Below are 27,816 nucleotides of genomic sequence, written 5' to 3'. Positions count from 1 at the left end.
CTCAGGTAACATAGTAAAGTTAATAAAGCAGGTTTTAGAGTAGTAGTTATATCAGAAGCCTGAAAATAATAATAATAATACTAATAATAGCTGAAAAAGGACAATCGAAGGATAGGTATTTTACAGTTAGCTATATATCAGAGATGGGAATACAGGTGACATTTGCTTTTCTCCATTTCAAATTTGATTCAGAAAATATTTATCACATTTGTAATCAGAAAATGCTTGTAGAATTGTTGAGCTCAGAATATTTCCTCCATGCCAGGACAATAAAGGACTCCCACTGAGATATTTCAAGAGACATATTTGTTAGAAAGAAAATCAACCTCCAGACAAGCTGATGAGAGCTGCGAAGATGCAACTCACTCTCTTAAAACAGTTGTAGACTCTTCAGTCTGGTGTGGTGCTCTGTGCCTCATGGAGAATTGGGGACCTGATAAGCCATTCCTCCCTGAGGAGCGATATTTGGTGGTAATTCTTGCTTCATAGGACTCTGAAGGTTTTCATATCTAATGCTTGTAAAGGAGCTTCGCGATCTCTGTCTGTGCCTCTTGGTGTCATATCACAGTCCCTTTATGACAATCATGCACTTCCCACTCCACTGAGAGTAAGAGTCCGTCTTTTTTTATGGTTTTAGAGGATCCGGAGTCTCACCCACGACCTTCTCCATCACTCTCCAAGGTCCTGCCACGTTTGGTTTTCTCTCTGTTCTCTGTTCTTCAAACACTGCTTCTTTCCTTTTTCAAAAAACTACTTTCTCTGCCTGAATCGCTTAGCCTTGCTGACTGCCTTTCTTCTCTCAACTCTCAACTCAAATGTCACTTTCTCAAAAATTCTTACCCCAAGGAGCTTAAAGCTTGTACCTCAACCTGCTATTCTTTATCTCACCCATTTTTTAGTCTTTCACAAATGAGGGCAATGGCATATATTTCCATTCACTATTGTGTACAAGGTCTGGTAGAGTGCCCAGGAGGAAATATTAGTGCCCAATAGGAAAGCACCCAACAGGAGTGCTCGAGAAGGAAAGAGCACTGTAACATGCGGATGAAAACAAACGGGACCAGAGAGACTGGACCTGGCACAGCAGCCTCACGAGCATAGCGGTGCTTTAACAAATCCAATTTAAAACTGCCTCCTGAAGAAGGCTGGATTTCTCAAGCATGTATTATTATCAGATGCTGACCACGTAGACAAATGAACTCCCAAACTCTAAGAAATTCACATAGGTCATTTTAAGAACAACGTTTCCCAGTCTTTTTCAAATATGTTGAGGAAAAATTGGAAAATACATTGAAAAGATGTCCTGTCAAATCCTGCCAACTAAGGACACTCACTGTCAGTCCTCGGTAAATTTTCTTCAGACGATCAGGCACCCTGGCTATATGGAAAGCTGGGTAGCCATCTTTCTGTTCATCTTTCTATTTACTTGACCATTCACCTATCCAGCCATCCATATTCTCTCTCTATATAATACATACCCACAAATGCACACACACGTATATGTGTATTTATATTAAAGATAGCATACTATTCATACAGTTTTATAAACTTTTTAAACTTAGTATACTTTTTCATCCATTTATTAATGTAACTAACATTTTTGTGAGCATAGTGTATGTCAGGCATTATTCCAGATACTGAAAAGCAATAGATAAATGACTTCCTACCCTCAAGGCGATTATATTCTGACAAGGGAAGAGAAATCATGTGACACAAATAGGGAAGATTAATATGCAATAAAACAGGGTTATGGGATAGACAGTGACTGGGTGCTGAGGTTGTGGCTTAGGTGATAAGGGATAGTGTCTCAAGGAGGTGACATTTGAGTTGAAAGCTGAATAATAAAGAGGAGACAGTCATTGAAAGAGCAGAGAGAAAAGAATGCCAGCTAGCAAGAGAGCAGGATGGCATTAACCTTTCAACAACATGCCAATCAATATTCGTGTATAAACAGTATACTAACTGCATACTATTCCATTACATGGATATCATAATACACATTAGTAAACATTTAGGTTGTTCTAATTTTCTTATTTACAATTATTGATATACAAAGATGTTCATGCTTTATAAGCTAAAGAATATTTATATCTTTATGCAAATATTAAAATGACATAAAAACCATTTATTGGTGGAGAAAGGTGCTTATAACAGAATGGTAAGTGAAAAAAATTATCAAGTAGCATGTAAATCTGACTGCATATTTGTGAAAACAGAAATGGAAAAATGTGCATTTACAAGAAAAATATAACTTATGGATGGAATAAAGAGCAAAATAAACTAAAATTTTAACATTCCTTATCTCTAACTAGTGGCCATACAATGAATTATATCTTCTTCTTTTTTATATTCTCAAATGGACATGTAAAACTTGTAGCAAAGCATAACTATTTTTAAGAAAAAAGGAAGATTACAAAACAATACCTAAGTTGTTATTCCATTTTTTAAAGAAAAATGTATTTGTTTATTCCTTTCTAGGCACTAGGTGTGTATATTTGGGTGCATGTTGAAATTGTTACCTTTAAGTTTGTGAGACTATGAATGACTTCTTTTTTCTTGTTGTAATCTCTGTATTTTCCATAATTTAATACTGTAACAATTTTGTGATAATTTGTCATATTTTTATCACTATAAAAAGACAATATCATATTTGTAGAAATGTCTTTAAATGCTGCAAATATAAAGCAATTAAAATTATCTCTAATCTCTGAGGATAGCCAAAATTAGTATTAAAATATATATAAACACATACAAAGTTATTCACATATATAATTGCAACTAGTTGCAAAATACTTTCCAATTTATTATACAAAGTTGCTTATATGATGCAAACAGCATGAACGTCTGACTTGTAATATATAGCAGGGGTCGAGCTTTTTCTGTAAAGGGTCAGGTGGTAAATATTTTATGATTTATGGGTCATATGATCCCTCTTGCAACTGCTCAACTCTGCTGTCGTAACAAAAAGCAGCCGTCGACTGCTCATGCTATAGTAAACTTTATTTATGGACCCTGAAATTTGAACATCATATGATTTTCACATCATTAATATCATTTTTTTAACTTTCAATCTTTGAACGGAGAAACCTATTCTTAGCTTATGAGCTGTACAAAAACAGGTAGTAAGCTGGGTTTGGGCCCTAGGTCACAGTTCAGGGGTTCATCTATTTTTCCTGCTTCTTTCAAATATGGCGTGATTCACGCACAAACGTTCAGTCCCTGTTAACTTTGGGTGGCCACACCATGCCTCTTCTCCAGCTGATCTGAAAATAAACTGCAGATTCTCTTAGAGACTTGTCCCTTGAATTTTCCACAGGCATTCAACTGAAATGTCCTTTTCAGTATCAAACCAGATTTCGATTTCATCTTGAAGAAATATTGCTCTAGCAGAGAACAGAGTCTCTAAATTTCCCACGCAGTACCTAAGGGGCAGCTTTGAAACTAACACTAATGTCAATGAGAACTGCCCAGAACAATCTGTGTTCTCAGGTGAAAAACTGTTGGCAGCAGGTTGACTGAAACAACTCAGGGTATAAAAAAGAGACAAGCTACATGAAGCGCTTTCACCAAATCTGAAGATCATTATGAAAGAACTGGGGATTTTTCACACTTTCCATTTCGGAAACTGTTTTTGATGAGGTAATTTAAGTAAATGGTATGTGGTAGTAATATCTAGTAAAGCAAAAAGGATCAGCTGACATTTTTTAGACTGCTTTTAAATGCTCAGTTTCACATACATCTGTACTTAATATAGTGTAGGCAGTGTCCAATAATTGAAGTTTAGCAAATGCCATATAAATGTTACCCTGATTTACAAAAATGTGCATTCAAATTTACAAGGTAAAATATAGCAGACAGATAGCCACAGATCTCCAGGAAAAATACCTTTATGGCCAGTGAAGACAGTTATAATTCAGGACATTTAATTAAGTTTCAAGGCCCTAACAGATAGTTATTCATTGCAATGAAAATGCTTTATACACCATGAACATTTTAAGAGCCACTACCGATTTTGTCCCAAAGTTTTCTCCAAAAGAAGTTAGTGATTGCTAAGATTGCACTAGTTTGCCCTTTTCCCATTTAATAAAAAACCATGAACATGTCTTAGTATACAAGAACCCTGGGAACAAAGAATTTCAATATAAATTCCCACTCTTGCTTTCAGAATTTTTCTGAAATAATTTAGTACACAAAACACTGAGTTCTGGAGTGATTAAGGAATTGAGTATTTTTTTCTAATTATATTCAGTACACATTAAGTAGCAGAGACTATAATGTTTTCTATTTCAATCATTCATAAATGATCTGAATGCGCATGCCCAGGTACCATGTAATTTTACAAAGATGCAAAGGTTGTGTGTTGGTGAAGATGGGCGTGGTGGGAAGGATCCTACTACTTAAATAGATGCACACACTCCCTCCCAGTGTCAGTATCACATTGAAGCTTTGTTGGTCTTTTATTCTGCTCAACAAGTTTTTAAAGTGGTAATTACAATAATTGTAAAATTTGTTTCCTTGTGAAAAATGATCTTCTAGTGAGATGTAAAATTATAATAAAAGTTTTAAAAATGATTAACTTGTGAAATGATGACATGTTATGGAAGAATGTGAGGTTTGATGCACAGAAAATTTTGAGACACACATAAGACACTCTACAATCACTTCTGTATTTGTGGACTTGAGAAGAGAGAGATGACCATGGGGAGTGTTACTGGTGAATGTCAATGATCGCCTGCTTGATAGTAATAATGGTGATGGTGATACTGTGACTGCATCAATAGTGCTATAGACCATGAGATTATTCAAAGTTACACTGACCAGAAGATATTCCTAGCAGAGGGTAGGGTAGGAGCAAGGTTTTGAAGGTCTCCACCCCATCCCCCAAATTTTCACTGTTATTTTTTGGTAAATAAGTCAGATGCCCATGTATTTTTAAGAATATATATATATATCCTATATATATATTCTTGAATATATAGGATATATATACTTATAAAGAGTACATAAATATATATAAAATATACAACAAACTATGACGAGAGAGGTTTAAGGATACAGGCCTAGTTTAATATTCAAAAGTTAATCAATGCAAATCATCACATTGACAGGTTGAAGAAGAAAAACTACATGATTATATCAATCAACGCAGAGAAAGAATTTGACAAAATTTAACATCTGTTTCTGATAAAAGTGCTCATAAAAGTAGAAATAGATGGAAACTTCCTCAACTTGATAACAAGCATCTTAAAAACCTACAGATAACATTATACTTAATGGTGAAAAACTTAAAGCATTCCCCCTAAGATCAGGACAAGGCAAGGATGTCCACTGTCACCACTATTATTCAACATAGTTCTGGAAGTTTCAGCTACCATGATGAGACAAGAAAACGAAATAAAATGCATACAGATCAGGAAGAAAGGGGTAAAATTGTCCCTATGTGCAGATGACATGATTGCATAGAAAATCCCATGGAATCTACAAAAAACCTTAGAATTAATCAGTGAGTTCAGCAACGTTGCAAATACAATATACATATTAAAAAAATTATGTCTACATATTAGAAATGAATTCATAGACATTAAAATTAAAAATACGACACCAATTACAAAAATACGACAAAATTACAATCTCTCCATACCTCTCCAAGTTAGGATTCAGTATAGTTATCCCGTTTAACAGATTTGGAAACTGTAACTCAGGAGATTTAAGTGGCCTCCTCAAGGTCAGTGAGGGCACAACTGATGCTCTAACTCATGATTCTAACTTACTGCAGTGCACACTTCCCATTTTCCATCTCCAAAGTTGCCAACAAGATGTAGCGCCTTCCGCACATAAAAAACAAACTTTAAAAATATGCCAACCACTTTAGCTTTGGTGAGTTCCTGACTCTTTTCCTTATGTGACTGAGTGAAAAAGGAGTAAACAAAATTTTGTAAGATGAATTATACCTAAATTGAGGAATTAACATAACTGAGAGAAATAATTGTAACTTTGTTTTCAATTTAATTTTCTTTTGTTGTTTAGCTTTTTCTCTTTTATAAATGGCTTTTCAAATCAACTGTGTATTTTCTTTTAAAAAAAGATCTTAAATTTACATTTAAATTTTTCTTTAAAGATTTAAGGAGAGGGGGCCTGCCCTATGGCCGAGTGGTTGGGTTCGCACGCTCCACTTTGGTGGCCCGGGGTTTTGCTGGTTCGGATCCTGGGTGAGCACATGGCACTGCTTATCAGGCCATGCTGAGGTGGCATCCCACATGCCACAACTAGAAGGACCCACAACTAAAATATACAGCTATGTACTGGGGGGATTTGGGGAGAAAAAGCAGAAAAAAGAGAAGAAGAAGAAGAAGATTGACAACCGTTGTTAGCTCAGGTGCCAATCTTAAAAACAAAAAAGATTTTAAGGAGAGAGAATGTTTTTGGCTCAATTAAGATAGTATCAGGACCAGCCCTAGTGGCCTAGTGGTCAAGTTTGGTGTGCTCCACTTCAGTGGTCCAGGCTCAGTTCATGGGTATGGACCTCCACCACTTGTCTGTTAACAGATATGTTGTGGTGGCAGCTCACATAAGAAGAAAAAAGAGGAAGATTGGCAATGGATGTTAGCTCAGGGAAAATCTTCCTCTGCAAAAAAAACAAAAACAAAAACAGGATAGTATCAATCAAAAAAAATTGCTAGGCATTATGTTTGCTGGAGTGCTTTCATAATAGCGAAACATTAGAAACAATAAACAATTCTAATAAAATAAACATTGATGCATCAATCAACCGGAATACTACCATAATTGACAAGTGGAAATATTATAACATGTTCATGGAAAATATAGCTTCAAACATAGTTCTTAAAAGTGCGGGTACAACATAACCTGTATTATGCAAATTTGAGAAAAACTTTGTATACATATTCATAAAAGCACATGAACACAAGGAGAAAAAGACTACACAAATCTACATCAAATATTACAGCAGTTGACTGAGGAAAATGCTATGGACTGCTTTACAGTTTTCTAATTTTTCCATTTTATTCTCCAAATCAGTAAACATAGATTACTACCATATGGTGGGGAAAAGTTACTTGAAAGTATCACTAAGGTATGGAATACGTAAGAACCCACACAACCAAAAGCAACGAGTTCAATTTTCTATTACTCAAATACTCACTGATATTTCATGATGAATTTCATCGTACATTTTAGGCATGAGAGAAAACTGAAATAAAATTCCTCTTGAACTTTACACAACATGGTTGAACAGATGGGACAGAAAGGGCTTTAAAATGACAGATATTTGGAATGGGGTGCACAACTAGAGCCCCATTGCATCTCCCCACTTAAACTTTCTCATCAAAGGACTCGACTTTCCTGTATCAGAGGAAGATATTCCTGTTTGACAAGCAAATCCGTTTCAACAATATCATTAGCACAACAATGCTTCTGATGAGCAATTTTCAGCTGATGAATGTTCTAGGTTTTTACATCGATATTGCTTTCATTTTCTCCTAAAACTGCTAAACAGGAGAGCGGTAAAGTGTACCAATCAACCCCAACTACTGATAATCAGGATATATTTTGACATGATTGAAGAATCTTGGAACTGTGGACCGGCAATTTGTTTCCTGTGGGAAGTCTCCTGAATGAACTATGTGCCCCTAATCGTTTTAAACCCACTTTCTCTTTTGATTACAGTGCATCAAAGTTTCTTCTGGTCCTTTTATTTTGTCCTTCCCCTGTTCCATTAATAAGTATGAACATCATTCTCCCTCAAACTCAAAATTTCAGAAAAATTGATGGATTCAATTGATATTTCCAACGTGATACCACCATGGTCAGAATACCACCATACAACTGAAATATAAATCAAATGATGACTTCCAAACCGGAAAACAGAAGATAGTCTTGAATTTATTTAACATTTCACCTTAGGGAAATCCCAAGGATGGGGACTTTTCCTGATATACTGAGTCTCCATGCCTGATATACTGAGAGTGCTCATATATTTTCATGATTAATATCTTCATTATTGTCATTGCTTTCATCCTATTCATTTGGATACAATTTTCCATTCTGTTATCCAACTCAAAGAAATGGTGGAATCTAAAGCCAAGTGAGAGAACATGGAAAAGGAAGATATTTGGGGAAAATAGCTAGAGGCAGAGAGGGGACATCTTTTGTCAGGCGTAAACCATACTATGGAGATAGCTTCCAATTTGATCTACTATTTGAATGCTGATGATAATTTTTAAAAAGAAAAAAGAGCTACTCTTAAAATCATGATATTCTTAAGCAAAAACCTGGATGCTTCCAGACCTGAAGCCAATTTGACACTGACATCAGACCCCTCCAGCCTTCAAGTTTCCTACTCATCTTCTAATGTCAACTCCTGTCTTTTGCTCTCAATCTCTATGCCTCCTCAACCCCCCATCCCACCCGCCCCCGCCAACCTCCCCCCCCCTCCCCCGCCTCAGGGAAATTCCACTTACCACATGTTTCTGTGAATAAACTTTTACTGTATCACAGTTACCCCCATTTGTTTACACACTGCCTTTGGCCACTTTTAAGTTACAAGAGCAGAGTTGAGTTGCAGAGACCATCTGACCTACAAGGCCATGATTATTTACAAAATTAACTAACTCCTTCCCTAAGTTCTAACCAAACTTGTTTCTTGAAAATCTCAGGTCTGTCCTTCTGAGAATCTTTTCCCCTGAAATACTCTTCCCCTTAGCTTTTTCTTCTAGTTTCTAGTTTCTTCTCATGGTTAGTTTCTCCCCATCGTTCAGGCTTGGCTTTACTATCTCTATCTTTCCTTAAACTAGATCTGCCTTGTTATTTGTGTCAAAGCACTTGTCACAGTTTACAACTATTTTATTGAATAATTCTCTTTCTTCCCATCTAGGATAGCTATCCGTAATTTTCTTTCCAGTGCCTGGCAGCATCGTTGGAATATAAGCTGCTTACCAAATATATGTTGAATCAAGGCTTAGCACAAAGCAAATTCTCAATCAAGAGTTAAGGGTGGAAGGCTTGGATTATAGCAGGTCTCCAATGAATATGTATTGAAGAAAGGGAGGGCAGAAAGAAAAAGAAAGGAAGATTTGCTCCAAGATAAAATATAGTAGCTCTGTCTTTATCCACAAATGTGCACATTATCTCTAGACAATATGGTAAACATTTGAACTCCCAGATTCCTTTCCTGGCTCCATCATTCACTGTGTAATTCTAGACAAGCTTCTGAAGTCCTTTGTGCTTCGGAATTCACATCTCTGAAAAGAGAAATTTGACAAAGAAGATCCAAAGTCCATATTATTCTTAATACTTGATGATTCAGTACAAACTCAATATGATTTTACAGGCTAATTTTTAAGCACAATGCAACAGTTCTTGTCTTTGGCTGGCCTGTTTGTCTAGGAATACAACCTTGATTTCTCCTCTGGGGTACCATGCGATTCCTGTGGTTTAACCTTACCCGCTAGCTCTGGTTGTGGGTGTGTGGACCACATCTGTTTAATTCAGAGTGTTCCATCTCCTAAGCATATTAGTTGGGTCTTTTGTGGGCATAATACCCAAGACAGGCCAACAAGACTTAATTCTAAGACTTCAGAGAAAACAGTCAGAAAGAGAGCTCACTTTCTACCAGGATTTAAACTGCAAGATAACAGATATCTGTAGCTGCTAGGGACCCCGATGTAAAGAGAGATGACCTATGAAGGGGCCAACAGATAGACAAAGCCAACAGATGGAAAGAGAGACACACTCTCAAAATCCTTAGCTCCCTTGGAACCAGCCACACCTGAAGTTTAGACACATTGGACTTTTAGGTCACATGGGCTGGTAAATCCTTTCTCTGTTTAAGTCATTATGAATTCAGTTTCTTTGACAACAAGATTCTTGGACAACACATTTAGATTATCTCTTTTATGTATGAATTTCTTTTATAAATGATTCTTTTTCTTCTTGGTGTTTAAATCTCTACTCCCTGTTTGTCTATTCTCTCCCACTCTCCTTGACGCTTCTCAGTCTCTGATCATTGGCAAAAGCTTCAATCAGTGGAAGACATAAGACTGGACATGGAAATGAATATTTCTCGTTCTAAGAATCTGGATATCTATCAACAGTAATTATCTTGTGTAAATCATTAAAAAATAATTGAGTTGCTAGGAAAAAACTTATTATCACCATGCCATCAATCTCATACATAAATGAGATGGCCCTGGCCCCATTAGGCTTAAGCCGAGATAAAAAGTAGCTCAGGATGTTTACCTTCCTAACTTTAAAGGGACCCAGTGGGGAGAAATCAAATCATACTGTGATTATTGAACACTTCAGGCACTACAAACCACAGGCTTGCTGTGCTCTGAATGTTCTGAGTTGGAAACTTATCTGCATTTAACTAGTGGAAGTAGAGATCGACATGCAATTAACATTAGACAGCTTGGTCACGATATGGAAAAGCAGAGATCCCATGAGACCTTTCTTTGTATAGTTTAGATTTTACACTTTTTTTCATATATCTCATGTTATCATCTCCCCACGATTGTCTGAGTTATGGAATAATCCCGTTACACAGATATGGAAACTGAGACACACAAAGGTCAAGTACCTGTAGAAGGTCCCACAGTTACTTATCAGCAGAGACTAGAATAGTGGTCTTAATCATTTTGTTTGTTTGTTTTTTGGCTAATATTAAGAAAACATCTAAAGCTTAAAAGTTAGATTAAGATTATTGAAAAATTAACAAACTCAATACATCTTCTTCCTAGACAACGTACATACACATACGTAAAACTTGAATACAAAATCAGAAGAAATGAATTCCTAAAGCCTATTCATTAAACTCCTTGGAGTCTCTACACTGAGGTTAAGAACTACAGACTATAAAGAAATCATAACTATTGGCTCCTCTTCTTTTAGCCTCTCCATCGTATGATGACGGCCATCGTTTATTACCTTGAACACATTTTCTCATTGAGATAAGAAGCTGTATATCAACATTCAACCAAAGGCAAGTTTATCCTCATCTGTGAAAGACCCATGTCCCATTCTTCCTCTTTTTAAAACGAAAATTGCAATTGTTCATTAACCCAGTTATCTAGCCATGAGTTATCTCTGTGCCTCTCAAAGATTGTAACTTTTCAGTGCCTAGATGTTAAAGAAAGGAAGGAGGAAATAAGAGAGGGAGGGAGTAAAAAAGGAGGGAAGGAGGGAGGGAGGGAGTCAGTCAGTCAGTCTTTGGTTGCTATTAATATTACCACTATTTACATTTCTTACAACATCATCAACTGTTTAAATTTTTTCTTTAACTTTTGATAGTTTTCTTAAAATTATTTATGGGATTCCACTGAGGATTTCTCACATATACTTATAAAAACATCCCGTTAGCTGGGTTGTGCACCTTCCTTTTAATGACTTTTGCTTTCTGCTGCCTCTGCTCCCAGAGCCCACAGACGAGCTACAACCTCCTTATGCCACTGCCTGTACATGCTGTCACCTTCTCTCAGTGGCATCACCACCATGGAGGAATAGTCCTGCATCCAGTGCCCTCTGCCATCCTCAATAAGTCAGAGCCTCATGATGCTCTATCTACTGATAGAGAGGTCTATTCTGCCCCCTATTTAGTTGAGTTTGCTCATATAGGTATCCAAATACTACCTCCACATCATATAGATGTCTTAAGAAACCAATTTTTTAGCTTAGTGAACTTCCCCCAAAACAAAAACTGAGACAGTCCATGATGGGGATGAGCAATGGGTCATTCCACCTCCATCTGTCAACAAGATTTTATACCTGAGAAGTTTGACTGGATCTTTGGCGATAAATTTATCATAAAAATGTTCCCAATTCTTCACCCTTCCCTGTGTCCATGCTCTGTACAGTATGACTTTGCAGGTGTTCCCTTCAAGGGTGAAGTGTATTTCCCAGTCTTTGCATCTGAGACGATTCTGTCTTGGATTAGGTCAACGGAATGTGGTGGAACTGATCATATGCTAGTTTTGAACCTGGGCTGCCAGAGGTCTTGAATGCTTCTGCCTTTATTGGGACCCCCAAGACTAGTATATGAACACATCCAGTATAGTCTGCTGAGAATGAGAGACCACGGGGAACAAAGCTGAGTCTGCTGATTCCTCCCAATCTAGTCTCCAGCCATGCTGAGCAAGGCCAGCATCTAGCTAACCAAAGGACAAAGAGTGAAGCTGTCCTAGACCAGCTATCTCCAGTCAGCCCAGGGACTTGTGAACTAAATGCTTGTTGGTTTTGGCCACTGAGTTCTGGAGTGCTTTGTTATGCAGCAATAGATAACTGGTACGTCGTTCTTTCCTCGGAAAGGTTTTCTCTTAGGAGGTCTCCATTTGCTGAGGCAAATACTGTCCTGAGAGCCTAAAGCATTAGTTTGGCGAACAAACCTAGATGTCTCTGAATCTCGTTAAGTTGATTAAAGTTGTGACAATCCCATTACACTTGAATTCTAAGTTCTAAGTTGATGTGTTTTGGTTTTTTTTTTTCAAATCAAGGTATGTCCAAGTTTCTGGTAATTGACTTACCCACATAATGCTTTATGCTTATTTTAAAAATAGCATATGCTGAATGATTTTGCCTCTTATTCACATTTTCTTTTCCCGTATTTTTTGAGGTTTTCACATTACTTAAAAACATTTCCTTTCAGGTTCTGTAAGAACCAACAATCCATCTGAGGTTACTCCACAAATTATTTTATTTTTCAAACGTTAATTTTCTTAAAAAACAAAACATCTATGATACCTTTGGCAATGAATGAATTAACAAATGTAACCATCTTTTAATTAATTAAATTAATTAATTAATTAATTAACAAATGCAACCATCTTTTCCTTACCAGGTGCCAGTGTGTAATAACTAACATGTATTAAGTTCTTATGATGTATTAGACACTGTGCTACATTCTTTAGGTGCATTTTCTCATTTAATCCTCATCACAATTGAAGAAACCAGGTATTAATATTCCCCACGTTAGAGGGTTTAACTAACTTGGTCAAGACTACAAAGTAAATGGCAGATTATGATTCAAACTTATGTCTTACAAAAGATTTATAGAAGACATCTCTCTGACTTCTGCTTTTCTCCCTGCCTTCCAACATTGACTTCTCCATTACCTGATTGGGTTATTTAGTCACCAATGGTTATGGATCCACCCTATGGACAATTTTTGATCATGACAAGACTCTTGGACACCTTTGAGATACGAGTAGGGTAACACAGGTGCTTTCTTCCAAAGCACATGGCTTTTTAGGTTATGGAGATTATTACTGGAAGTTTTTCTTCAGGAAGAGTAAATTAATTTTCTTCTATACTATTGCTACACTATCAAAAAGACCTCAAAATTTCAGTGGTTTGTAAAGACAAGTATTTACTTTTCTTACTTATAGATTTGCAAGTCATGGAAGTTGGTTCATTTCACTGGACTGGGCTGAGCAGGATTCTAGGCTGTGGGTTGGGTTCTGGTCAACTCTGCCTGTCTTCATTACTCAGGTTCTAGCAGCTACCCAGGGCGTAGTATTATTTTGGTGTTGGTTTTTATAAAGACTTTATCAATCATATTTGAGTTCTTAAGAAGTCTCCTTCCTAGATTTTTTTTTAAAGTTTCGGGTTTCATTTCACAGATTTCTTTTAAGACATTTTTTAGAGCAGTTTTGGGTTTACAACAAAATTGTCAGAGAGATACAGAGATTTCCCTACGCCCCTTACTCCCACACACACATAGTTTTCCCATTATCGATATCCCCCACTGGAGTGGTACCTTGATTACAAGTGATGAATCTATACTGACACCTTATAATCATCCCAAGTCCCTAGTTTACATTAGGGTGCACTCTGGGTGTTGTACATTCTGTGGATTTAGACAAATGTGTCCATCATTATAGTATCAAACATAATATTTTCATGGCCCTAAAAATCCTCTGTGCTCCACCTATTTCTCCCTCTCCCCCTCCAACTGCTGCTAGCAACCACTGATCTTTTTATTGCCTCCGTAGTTTTGCCTTTTCCATAATGTCACATAGTGGTGGGCCCAGTAATGGCCCTTCAGAGTTGTCCACCCTCTAAACCCTGGAGCCTGTGAATAAGCTATGACACATGACAAAATGGATGTTGCAGATATAATTAAGGCTGCTGATCGACAACTTTAAGATAGTGAGATTACCCCAGATTACCTGGCAGGGCCTGCTCCTGAGCCCTTAAAAGCAGAGAACTTTCTCCAGCTGGTGGCAGAGAGATGTAGCAGAAGATATTGGGGATATTTCAAGCAGCAGAAGGACTGACACACTGTTACTAACTCAGACATGGAGGTGGGCGCAGGTGCAAGCACTGGAGACGGGCTTCTGGAAGTTTAAGGAAGCCCCAGCTGACAGCCAGGAAGGAGACAGGGACCTCAATTCTACAACCACCAAGAACTGGATTCTGCCAACAACCTCAATGAGCCTGAAATCAGATTTCTTCTCCAGAGCATCCAGGAAGGAATACAGCCCTGCACACACTTTGATTTCAGCCAGGTGAGACCTCTGTGGACTTTAGACCTACAGAACTCTTGTGTAATAAATAAATGGGTATTTTTCAAGCAACTAATACCATGGTAATTTGTTATGCCAGCTATAAAAACTGATACCCCCCCTTACAGTGTTGTGGTGAGAATTCAACGATGTAGAGCCCTGAGCATCAAACCGTGTTAACTGTCTTATTTTTATATGTAACTTCTGGTGATTCCTACCGTTTTAAAGCATCCAAACTGAAGTGCGATTTCTCAAACTCTCCTGGCATAAAAATATCATTAGCAGAAGTTTTTGGGGTTCTAGCTAATTAGACATGGTAGCTAACAAGCAGTGATCTTTCTGTGTTTGTGAGCACAGAGCCTTCTGCTGTCTGGCTACCACGGAAAACAAGTTGTTACAAATCCAACCACTGTAACTTCTCATTAAGTTTCCCTGGTTACTGGCCATCAGTAAAAGCCTTTGTCTATCTTGAAATGCAAATATCACATTTCTCACCAACCAACCATGCAAGATGAAAAGATCCAAAAATATGGTTACAAAATTTAGGAGAGAGTGACACTATTTTCCTTGCTTTACCTTTCCTCCAAAATCTCTTTCTCTTCCCATATGATTCCTTTATTTCCTTTTGCTTTCTTCCCCAAAAATACCTTTCATATTGGAAGCATATGCAAAGAATGATGTATGAAAGGTGAAAAGGTGGACTTCAAAAGTCTAGAGTCAGGGGGCTGGCCCGGTGGCGTAGTGGTAAAGTTCATGTGCTCTGCTTCAGTGTCCTAGGGTTTGCAGGTTCAGATCCCTGGCACAGACCTATGCACAGCTCATCAAGCCAAGCTGTGGCGGTGTCCCACATACAAAAACATAGAGGAAGATTGCTACAGATGTTAGCTGAGGGCCAATCTTCCTCACACACACACATACACACAGACACACACACAAAGTCTAGAGGCAGAGTAAAGTGATTATGAAAAAAGCTCAAAACACTGAGTCAGTAAAGGCAAGGTTGAGAGCCCAGGATACTTGCAAAGTCAGTTATTCTTGCCTTTCTACAAACAGGTGCATTTCCTTTAAATGATGTAGTAAGCGTCACTTCCCTCTCAAACAGATGGGTAATTATGTGAGAGAAATGGCTATGGACAGCCGTGCATACGGAAGAAAACCGAGCTACTGCTGCCTCTTCTGACCCAGCATTTTGTAACCCTGCTAAAAAAAATCCCACCGCCATGCACTTTCAATAAAACAAAGCCGCTTGTTATTGTGGGGAGTAGGGTATGAGAACAATTGTGCCAACCCACATCACTCCATTTGGAAATGTTGGGTGTGTTTAGCAAACAAGGACGATTTGAGAAACTGTCTGCTGCTCTGAGCGGGACTTAGGCAAATCTCTCTGCCCCTTGTTTAGCAAATTATAATTGCGTTGGGGCTTCCACAGGACCAGGAAGGGATACTTAGTCATACAAACCGAGGCTGCAGCAGGAATGAAATCATAGTTGGGCTGGCCTACTAAGGGCTTTTATTTTCAATTACTCTTACCCGAGTTACCACAGTTTGAGTTCTGGACAACAATCGCCATGGCAACCATTATCTCTTGCAATTTGTATTCTTTGCTCATTTTTGTTCCACTTTGGCAAAGCATTAGTGTTTTTGTGTTCAATTTATTTTTACAGTCAGTTATACTCACACATGCAGCGCTATCACATTGATACTATTTCTTTTAATGGTCTGGTGTTGGGCCACGCATAGTGAAGATGGTTTCTTTTGTGAACTGTGAATTAAAATGTACCTGCTCACAGATCTGCTCTTATCACTGAAGTTTCCTTCAAAATGATTGAAAAAGATGGGCTGTCTTAAGGTACCATCTCTCAACTCTTTGTAGTTGGAAACTGGTGAACAGGGCTGGCCTGATCTGTGCAACTTTTAAGGGTGAAATTGAAAGAGAAAGAGATGGATGCTTAACTGGATTCCAGGAGCCCATCCTCTAATCAAAGTACCAGCCTTATAGATCACTGCCCTTCCCAGATCTGTACCTGTCTCCCCATCACTTTCATATAGAAAAGTGCAACATGCTGAGATTTGTCCCTTTAAAGCTCTTTAATATCAACTTTCCTGTACTTTTATGAGAAATAATTACGCATTCTTCTAATCCTTTACCTCACCAAAAAGTTACTTTGGTCTTTGGTGCTATGATTGGAGCACACAAGAATAAATGCGTGGCTCATTTCCTGCTGGAGGAATTAGGGTTCCTCTGCATGGATTTCTCCTCCTGACATACAGCACGAAGAGGTCAGTTCTATTTGCTACAAAGGCTGCAGTGTAGATAACACGGTGTTTTTCTTGCTCAAAAATATCAAGCACTATTACTATGTGCTAATTGCAATGCTATGTGCTTTATCTAATTTAATTTAATCCTTGCAATCTTCATTTTTCATGGGAGGAAAAAGAATATTTAGAAAGATTAGGTAAGCACATCTGCAGTCATTTTCAAACTATAGCATGTTTCAGAATCACCTGGATGGCTTGTGAGAACTCAGATTCGGCATGTCTTGGGTGGAGCCTGAGAATTTGCATTTCTAGTAAGTTCCCAGGAGATGCTGATGCAGCTGGTCAAGTTTCCATATATTTAGAAAAACTGCACCATAGTATCCTTGATTAAAATATTTAATTCAGTTCAAGTGTATTAAGGGTCACAGATTCTTTCTAAAATTCAAATATTTTAGGGAACCTGCAGACCTTCCCAGGAGAAATTCATTCCCACAGAAGTAAAAACACATGCTCAATGGGCCCCAGAATGAATGGATTACAAAGAAGGAGGATATTGCTCAGGTCTGTCTTCTGGCCCAGCCCCCAGTGGACTAATGTCTATGCCCAATGGAAAGTAGGAAGCTCCAAGGAAAATTAGCAAGCTAGTTCCTTGGGCCCCAAGAATCTCTTCTTTGGTGTTCTTCTAAATTGGAGTTGAGAATAACAGTGGAAGGGAGATCTCTCCCAGTTCTCCCCCTTCCGCAGAGACAACTCTGCAGTTTTGAGACTTCAAGGCAGTGCCTACGGGAGCACTGGTACATTAGCAGCGGCTGCCAGCAGAGAGGCAGGAGACGCCCAGCAGGAGACAGAAACTTCCAAGAGTGTCCAGTACAATTACACCCAATGGATGCTCAGCAAATATGGTAGAAATCAGCAAATGCTTAGAAGGAGACAGTGTTGCCCAATAGACACAGAGACATCTGCTGAATATCCAGAATAATTTTGACAACTCTGAGAAGAAACAGAGTTTATAAGCATGAATGAAAAAACTGAGACTAACTCACAGTCATTTTACGTTCATTTATTCACTCAGCAAATAATCACTGAGTGCTTATTATATTTCAGACATTGTGCTAAGGGATATAAAAAGAGATTGGCAATACAGATATGGGCCTGTATTTATGAAACTTAGAAGACATACATTAATACAATAATTATAGTACATACACTACACATAGGATGGTACTGGTTGTTCAGAGTCGAGAACAGGTTGTAAAATCAGGAGGGTAGTAGATGGTGAAAGAAATTCTAGGTTGGAATGCCTTGTGAAGAAAGGAGGACAAAAATTTTGTCACAGGGCGAGGAAAGTTCACATTGGAACGTGTTATGTCCAAACGATATGTCTTTGTGGGATGTTGGGTTCCTTGTTTAAGAGATGAGTTTTTTACAGTGGTGATGTCTGAAAGTGACTAAACAGGGCTGGATAGAGATGGATGGGTTATTTGAATGAAAAACACCAAAAACGAATTTGAATAATCTCTTGACTTCAGGGAAGTGGTTCCCAAGGTCTCATTGAGCACAAGGTAAGAGGTTCAAAGTAGGAAGGGTAAGTACAGTATGTCTTGACTATAGAATGGTTGCTTTCTCCTCATATTGGAGTTTCTTACCTTCTTTCTATACATAATTTCCCTGAATGATCTCATCTCTTCCCACGGATGATGACAACTGTGTTAGTGGAAGCAATACTCACCGCCACTACAGGCTTACTGCGAGGTTATTTGTTGTTCACTCAAAGCCAGATGCCAGTCCACTTGCCTTCCTCCATCTTGTACCTACATCATTAGGAGCACGTGGCCCCCAGGTTTGCTATGGAGGAGAGTGACTGAAGAGTCTGCAGGTACGTTTGTAAGAGTCAGGCCTGGCAATGACTTTCACCATTTCTTCCCCTTTAGCCAGAGCCCAGTTACATGATCCTGGTCTAGCCACAATGGAACCTGAGGAAAAATACATTTAATGATTGCTAACAGTCTCTGCCAGAATGCCCAATCTATGTCTCCACCCTTGACAGCTCACCTTCATTTCAAACCCATGTATCTGCCTGCCAATGGGCATCATTTTCTCAGAAACCAGCCCTTTTGTTTGCATCCCATTTCTGAATATATGATAGTACTTCGGTCTCCAATTAGAAATCCTGATTCTTCCTTCTTCTTCCCCAAGTCCATCCATTTTATGACCTTAGTCTGTCTACTACTTTCCATCTTCATCATTACTATGCCAGGATATGATCATACTCTCATATTCACAGACTTCTTATATAGTTTCCTGCCTCTGATTATGTCCCTCTGCTCCCTTTCCTTTCCATTCCCCAAACTCAAGCTAAGTTGTATATTGAGAATATGAGTTTGATCATTTCTCTTTCATGCATAGTTTTTTCCGTCTTAGGAAGATTCGCCCTGAACTAACATCTGTTGCCAATCTTCCTCTTTTTGCTGAGGAAGATTCGCCCTGAGCTAACATCTGTTGCCAATCTTCCTCTTTTTGCTGAGGAAGATTTGCCCTGAGCTAACATCTGTGCCAGTCTTCCTCTATTTTGTATGTGGGTCACCCCCACAGCATGGCTGCCAACAAGGTGTGTAGGTCCAGGCCCAGGAACCAAAACGGCACGGCCAAAGTGGAACACACCGAACTTGACCACTAGGCTGTGGAGCCAGCCTCTCACGAATTTTTTTTTTTTTTTTATTAGCTTCCTCTTGTCCTTAGGAAAAGTCTAGCTTCTCACATATGGATTATGAGGGCTTGAATGATTAAATTTTTCTTATATGCCCAGGAGAGGATAATTATTAAAGTAGCAATTTAAAAACAATCATTATTATTTAATTATGACTTTAATAAATGTTAGGGAAAATTACTGTTTTCTAAGAGGTTGATAGGGATATTTAACCTAACCTGGGGTTAGGGGCAGGGGTCTGGACAGGCTTCCTCAAAGAATTAATATCTAAGCTAAGAGTTGGAGAGACCAGGGGAAACAGCAGTGATAGGTAGGCAGGTCAAGGCCCCAGGCTCGCAGGACTCCAGGACAATGGAAAGGGTGCCTACTACACAGCATTGTTGTCTATGTGAATGGTGTTCCCTGAGTTCTGCAAAGCTGTTCCCCTTTGAGGAGAAAGGACATTCCAGACAAGAGACCGGCATGTAGGAAGGCCATGAGGAACTTCAGGGAGATGTGCTGATCTTGAATACTTGAATTGTTATTTGTTGTTTTATACACTAAAATGGTGTTTTCTAAACCTGAGCACTTTGGAATCACCTAGGGAACTTTTAGAAAGCTGCATTTCTATTACCCTCACACTGACCACAGAGTAAGACTCGCAGGAATAGAGTTTGTTCAGAATTTTTTTTTTTCCTTATGTCTCCCCAAAGCCCCCCGGTACACAGTTGTATATTCTTAGTTGTGGGTCCCTCTAGTTGTGGCATGTGGGATGCCGCCCCAGCGTGGCTAGACAAGCAGTGCCATGTCCGCGCCCAGGATTCGAACCGAGGAAACACTGGGCGGCCTGCAACGGAGCGCGCGAACCCAACCACTCGGCCACAGGGCCGGGCCCCCCAGAATTTTTTTTTTTAATTCAGAATCTTCAGAAGATTATGGTGTGTCCAATTCATGGACTGAAATTTGAGAAAATGCCGTCTAAAATATCAATAAACGTGGCTCAATCTCTACAGCAGCACAGAATCTCTCTTACCCTGATCATACTGGAAGAGAGAAGCTGTCCAAAAGAGAAAGGGGAAATAGTAACACCATTAATTTAGTTTTCATTTCATGTCCAAAATGATTCCATTTCATTAAAAACATAAAAGCTTTTAAACAACTAAGCCTATTTATAAAGAATACTTTTCTTTTCTTCTTTTTTTGTTTTTCTCCTTACCAAAGTTGCAGTTACTAGGCTAGAATGTGGAAGTGACAGACAAATTGGATAATCCCAAAGGTCTACTCTTTTTAGAACAAAATCGATCATTATGTAAATTAGATAGAACTTTCCATTGTAGCTGTTTGTGTGTTCATCTTATCTCTTTCAATGGACTGAGAGCTCCTGGAGTCCTGGAGCCATATATTTCTTCAGTAAAATCTCTCTTCTTCATTGTAAAGCTTTGCTTATAATAGACTAAATGAATGGATAGTGAAGGAAACACTCTAATCACTGCCATTTCAAATTGAATAAAATCCAAGTTGTATTACAAATAGCTACGAAACCCCACACGGGCCCTGCTAAACTCTTAGATCTCGGTTTCTACTTTCATTCTCCGTAGTAATACGTTAAAGTGATCTTGGCCTTCCTCTGCTCAAACACCCCCCATTCTTCCCCCAGATCCTGGCATGGCTGGATTCATTACATAAGTCAAGGCCTGGCTCAAATGTCGCCTGCTCAGAGAAGTGTACGCAAACCATGATTTCTAATGCAGACCACGTCTACTATTGCTTCTTATTCCATCACAATGTGGATTTTCTTCATGTCACGATATGAAATTGCCTTATTCATTCACGCATGTATTTCCTTCTCTTTCTGCTATAATGTAAAGTCCATGGCAGCAGTGACTTATCTGCCACGTGATACACATACACATACAAGCAGGGACTAAATCATCATACAACTCTCCATGTTCTACAACTTAAGAGTTAGTATAGGTCAGCACATCAGCAGAAAACACATGGCCTTCTCAGATTAAGATAATTTGAGGAGAGTTTAATAAATGACATTTATTAAGTTGTGGGCAGAGTACAAGAAAATCCTGGGGCTAGTTAAAACAGAGGTGTCACCCAAGGTGAACCTAAACGGATGGAGGGAGGGAGTAGGCACACAAGGCATGATAGAGTCATGGAAAGAAGGCTGCCTTCATAGGAGCAGATACAAGATGATGGGACTGTTCAGGGAGAAACTAAGGGAATTAAGAACTCCGATATCCTACTTCTCCCTCTCTGTTACCATCTTTTCAGGCTCTCCATTAGCTGAACTAAAAAAGAAGCCAGAGAGGGCTGGCCCTGTGGCTGACAGGTTAAAGTTCCACACGCTCCACTTTGGGTGCCCGGGATTCATAGGTTCAGATCCTCAGCACGGACCTACTCCACTCATCAGCCAGGCTGTGGCAGTGACTCATATACAAAATAGAGGAAGATTGGCACAGATGTTAGCTAAGGGTGAATCTTCCTCTCACTCACCCCCAAAATAAAATTAAAAAAAAATAAGAGGGGGCTGCCCCAGTGGCACAGCAGTTAACTTCACACATTCCACTTCTTGGTGGTCTGGGGTTCACCGGTTCGGATCCCAGGTGTGGACATGGCACCGCTTGGCACATCATGCTGTGGTAGGCATCCCACATACAAAGTAGAGGATGATGGGCATGGATGTTAGCTCAGGGCCAGTCTTCCTCAGCAAAAAGAGGAGGACTGGCAGTAGTTAGCTCAGGGCTAATCTTCTTCAAAAAAAAGAGAGAGAGAGAGAGAAGCCAGAGGACAAGATAGATGTATTCTTTTAACTTTTAATTTTGAGATAATTGTAGATTCACACACAGTTGTAAGAAATAATACAGAGAAATCCCATGTGCCCTTCATCCAGTTTCTCCAATGTTAAAATCTCATAAATCTTGTACGATATCACAAATGGTATGTTACATTGGTAGCATCAAGATTCAGAACATCACCAGCACCACAAAGGCACCTAATATGACTTTTTTATAGTCATGTCCATTTCTCTCCTACCCACATCAATGCATTAGCCTCTGGAAACCAGTAATCTATTCTCTATTTCTATAATTTTGCTATTTCAGGAATGATATATAAATGGAATCATACAATATGAAGCCATTTGGGATTGGCATTTTTCACTCAGCATAATTCTCGGGAGACTCATCTGGGTGTGTAACAACAGTCTCTTTCTTTTTACTGCTACGTATTCCATGTTATAGAAGTATCACAGTGTGGTTAACCATTCATCCATTGAAGGATGTCTGCACTGTTTCTAGTTTTAGGCCATTGTAAATAAAACCACTATGAACATTTGTGTACAAGTTTTTGTGTGAACATAAATGCTCATTTCCCTGGGATAAATGCCAAGAGTGCAGTTGTTGGGTTATATGATAGTTTCATACTTAGTATTTTTTAAGCAACTGCCAGAATTTTTTCTAAATTGGCTGTACCAATTACATCCCACTAGCAACGAATGAACAACTCGATGTCTCCACATCCTCACCAGCATTTGGTGTTTTATTTTATATATTTGTTTATTTTATTCTGATATTTATCTAGAGATATTTCACTAGGATAATAGTCTGCATTACTCTAATGGCTAATAAAGTTGAGCATGTTTTCATGTGCTTATTTGTCATCTGTATATTCTCTTCAGAGAAGAGTCTATTCATGTCTCTTGTCCATTTTCTAATTGGTTTGTTGTTTTTTACTCTTGAGTTTTGAGAGGTTTTTATGTATTCTAGATACCAGTCTTTCGTCAACACCTAGCTTCTCACAGTCCATAAGTATTTTCTCACAGTAGCTTGCCTTGTATTATCTTAACAAGAGATTTCACAAAATAAATGTTTTTAAGTTTTACAAAGTCCAATTTATCAATTTTTCCTTTTAGGGAGTATACTTTTGGTGTCAACTAAAACTCTTTGCTTATTCCTTCTTATTTTAAACAGGAGAAAGATTTTTTCCTACTTTTTTCTAAAAAAATATTGGCTGTAAGTCTGGGATATATGAGGCAAAAGGAAACCCGTGGAACTTACTACCTCATTGTTTCTCCTGATCCAAGGTTGTTAGCCAGTCTGTCCTCTTTTTTGCATCTTTTAGATTCTTCTTACATTTCTTTTACATATAATATCCGGGGTTTTAGCTGTGCTTAGCAGAATGAATAGGAAAAAGTATGTTGACTCAATCTTTCTAGAAGCAGAAGTCCAAGACAGACTTTTAGGTAACCAAATGTCATTCTCTTTAAAGACAGAGTAAAGTTGAGAGTCAATTTGGAAAGAAAAATGGAAAACATCCAACAGGGGCCTTAAGTAAGAGAGAGCACATACCCATTTAGGCTCCTTGAACTTTCACTTAGTTTTCTAAAGAAAACAAACACACACATTCTGAATATATTTTTCTAATTAAAAACATTTTAGTCACAGTTGCACAAACCATAACTGTATAAGGGTTGGGCTTTGTGTTCTATTTTATGATGCTACTGGTTTAATAATCCTTTTGGTAGTTTCTGCATCATTTGGAGGTATTTATACAGTTTTTCAAAGAAAAGAAACAACATAAATGATGACTAAAAAAACTTAAATGTTATGAAAAGTTGTCAGAAAATAATCTATATCCTTGTAAAAAAAAGATCTTTATTTTTCTTGTCCTCATATCCTTGTATATCAGGAAAGTATCCAACATAATTGCATGCAGACATTTTGATACAAGACAGCTAGAGACCAGATTATTTGAAGCAAATGAATTGCTGTTGGATTCTACTCAAAGATTTATTTTCTCACTGATATTTTTTCTGAAAGCTTCACTTCTTATTACAATGTCTATTTTCACTTTGTCCCTTAAATATATTTTGTGCTCAAGTAATAATATTGGAAGTTACAGACAAGGAAGAATTGGTAGTTGGGTCTCATCACGCAAATTGGAAAGTATCACGCAAGGTGCTTCCTGAAGGAGAGACAGGAGAAGAGGTATCCTTTTCAATGGGCTTCCCCAGTACATAATTGTATATTCTAGTTGTAGGTCCTTCTGAGTCTGCTATGTGGGACGCCACCTCAGCATGGCTTAATGAGTGGTGCCATGTCGGCGCCCAGGATCCAAATCAGCAAAACCCTGTGCTACAAAAGCAGAGCACACGAACTCACCGACTCAGCCACTGGGCCGGCCCTGTTGGATGGGCTTTTTGACAATATCTTGACCATGTAGCAACAGAAGGATAAATCACAAACTATAATTAATTTATTGCAAGTGCTTCCACACACTGTATATATGTCTACACTTTTACAAAAGGTATGCATTTTCCATCACCAATAAATGTGAGGAAAGGCCTTTGTTAAATAGTGGTCTGTATTCTCTATGACGATTCAGGTCGAATACCATCCTCTACTTACCAATTTCCTTGGGCTAACAAAGAAGTAGCGAGAAAGGAAGTTGTAATAAATAAGCTCTTATTATCCTACCTGCTCCTTCTCAGATATTACATTGATGTGGACTGGAAAAAAGTCAATAGTGAGGTAACAAGTAAGCTTCTAACTCACTCTAATCACTAAAAAAATGGCCTTTCAAGAAAATAATGGACTGTTTCTATTAGCTAAAATGTATTTTCAACTATCATTATTGACTGAATTGAACTCATAAAAGCATGAAATAATTCATATAAAATATCAAAATTATGGCATTTAGAACACATCTTTAAATTGATAAATTCTAGGGCAGATAGTGATTTTTCATGATGTAGAACATGATAAAATTGAACTGCATCAATTACCTATTTTCTTTCTTTTTTAAACACAGTTTTATTAAGGTATAATTGACATACAATAAGATACACATATTTTAAGTGTGTAATTTGATAAGTTTTGACATGTGTACACAACTATAAGTGCAGAAAATGAACATTTCCATCACATCTAAAAATTAACTTGGCATCTCCTTGTACTCCCTCTCTCCTATGCCTCTTACCACTCTGTCCACAGACAACCACTGATCTACTTTCTATCACTATAGATGAGTTTATATTTTCTGATATATGATATAAATGGAGTCAGTCTGTATGTATTCTTTTTTGTCTAGTTTCTTTTGCTTGGAATTATTATTTGAGATACAACCCTGTTGTAGCAATGACAGTAGTCCATTCCTTTTTATTTTTGAGCAATATTCCACTGTGCAGATATAGAAAACTTTGTTTAGGTATTTACTTATTGATAGATATTTGCTTTGTTTCCAATTCTTGACAATTAAAAATAAAGCTGCTACAGATATTTATGTATGAGTATTTGTACCATAATATGATTTCATTTCTCTCAGTTAATACATGGGAGTGGAATGGCTGGGCCCTATGATCGATGTTTTTCAAAGCTGTTGTACCATTTTACATTCTCTTCAACAGGGGATGAGAGTTTTAGTTCCTTGTGAATTTAGACGCAAAAATTCTAAGTAAAATGTTAGTGAATCATATCGAAAAATACATAAAAAGGATAATACAACATGTCCAAGTGGAGTTTATCCTGGAAATACAAGTTTAGTTTAGCATTTGAAGCAATCAATGTAATTCACCTATTCCATTCATTTCATCTAGAAATATTTACTGAACATCTAACAGATGCTTGAAACTAGAGTAGACTTTGGAGATATAGCAGTTAAAAAAATTATAAAAATGTATGCGTTGCAGTGGTCAAAACATAATGGAGTCAGAAATAAATTAACAACAGAAATACACACTATGTCAAATGATAAATGCTGTGGATATAAATATGGCAAGAATGGAGGATGAAGGGAGTAGTTGCTCATTTAGACAGAGTAGCCAGGAAAGTCATCATAGGGAAGACAATATATGAGCAAAGACTTGAAAGAGATATGGACGCAGGTCATAAGGATATCTTGGGAAAGTGTGTTCTAGGGAGAAAGAACAGAGAGTGCAAAATCTCTGAGGCGGAAGTGTGCCTCTATCCAGTTTTGCTGCAGTAGAATGAGCCAGGGGAAGAATAAGAGGAAGAGATGATATTAGATAAACAGTGGTGAATGAACTCATGTGCGCCTGTGTGTAGGCCACTTCAGGGATTTTGATTCTTACTCTTTCATTGTAAGCCTTGAAAATGTGTTGAACAGAGGACTGGCCCGATCTGATGTACAGTACAAGACATCATTCTCTTGCTGCATTGAGAAAAGATGGTAGGAGGCTAAGGGTAGAAAATCAAGAAAAATCCCTAACAGGCTACTGTAAGAATCCAAAAAAGAGATGAGTGAGGCTTGCGCTAGTGTTTCTGCAGTAGAAATAATAAGACGTGGTCAGACTTTGGATATATTTTAAAGATAGAGCCAACAAAATATTTGCTTTAAAATTGGATGTAAGTTGTGACAGAAAGATTCAAGGATAATACCAAAGCTTTTGTTCAGTTTAGTTTTATTTTGTTTGAACATCTAGAAGAACTGACTTCTTATTTACTGAAATAGGGAAGGATCGTCCCATATTTTGAGGGAAGATCAAGGGTTCATCTTCGGATTTGTTAAGTTTTAGAGGAATTAGAGAGCCTTAAGTGGAGATGTTAAGTAGGCTATCGGATGCTCAAATACAGAGGAGAAGTTTGATTTGGAACAGAAATTTGGTAGTATTCAGTATATTGATGGTACCTAAAGCCAAGAGATCAAATAAAATCATTTAGGGAATGAGTGTTCATTGAGACAATATATAAGAAACAAGGAGCAATGTGGTCAAAATAAATTAAAATGGGGTGGTGACTTTGGGGTACGAGCTGCTAAATAATCTTTGAGACCTCCCACGTGTGAAATATGGCCAGTGAAAAAGGAAAGAAAAGAGGAGAGTTACTGTCTCTGAACCCAAACTTTTAAAAGTGTGTCAACAGGTTGGGAGTGAGCACTTTCCATTTGACACGTACTATCAAATGTATTGAAAACCTGATTAGCCTTTTCTGCTAGCATAGTACCAACCAGATGGGAATTAGTCCATTCCACCATCTATGGTAGACAGATTAACATGGCTCCCATGATCCCTGTCCCACACTTTCCTTCAATACTGTAATCCTCTCTCCTTGACTGTATATGGAGCCTATGACTTGCTTCTAATAGAATATGGCAAACGTGATGGGATGTCACTCCTGTGATTACATTAAGTTATATAAGACTCTGTCTTGCTGGCTAACTTGCTCCTGCACCCCTTCCGGCCTTGAAGAAGCAAGCTATCATGCTGTGAACTGCCATAGTGAGGGCCACAGGGCAAGGAACTGTGAGTCTCCTCTAGGAGCAAAAGGTGGCATCTGGCCAACAGACAGCAAAAATATGAGGTTTTCAGTCCTATAATGCCAAAGAAAT

At 38.1% G+C, this 27,816-nt stretch overlaps 1 long non-coding RNA gene across 1 annotated transcript in view; it reads right to left on the bottom strand.

Moving 5' to 3' along the window:
• Nucleotides 1-5,045: 5,045 nt before the first annotated feature.
• The window catches only part of LOC138920111 (uncharacterized), a 79,506-nt gene continuing 56,735 nt past the window's right edge, over nt 5,046-27,816 (bottom strand). The window contains exons 2-3 of the long non-coding RNA XR_011430790.1: nt 8,956-9,260; nt 5,046-8,094 (exon numbers count right to left, since the gene is read on the bottom strand). This is a non-coding gene — a long non-coding RNA (uncharacterized lncRNA). The remainder of the gene's footprint in view (nt 8,095-8,955; nt 9,261-27,816) is intronic.

This window comes from Equus caballus, chromosome 22 (assembly GCF_041296265.1).
Source record: "Equus caballus isolate H_3958 breed thoroughbred chromosome 22, TB-T2T, whole genome shotgun sequence".
NCBI lineage: Eukaryota > Metazoa > Chordata > Mammalia > Perissodactyla > Equidae > Equus > Equus caballus.
The sequence above is the reverse complement of the archived record's forward strand: the minus strand, read 5'-3'. Positions and strand labels throughout refer to the sequence as shown.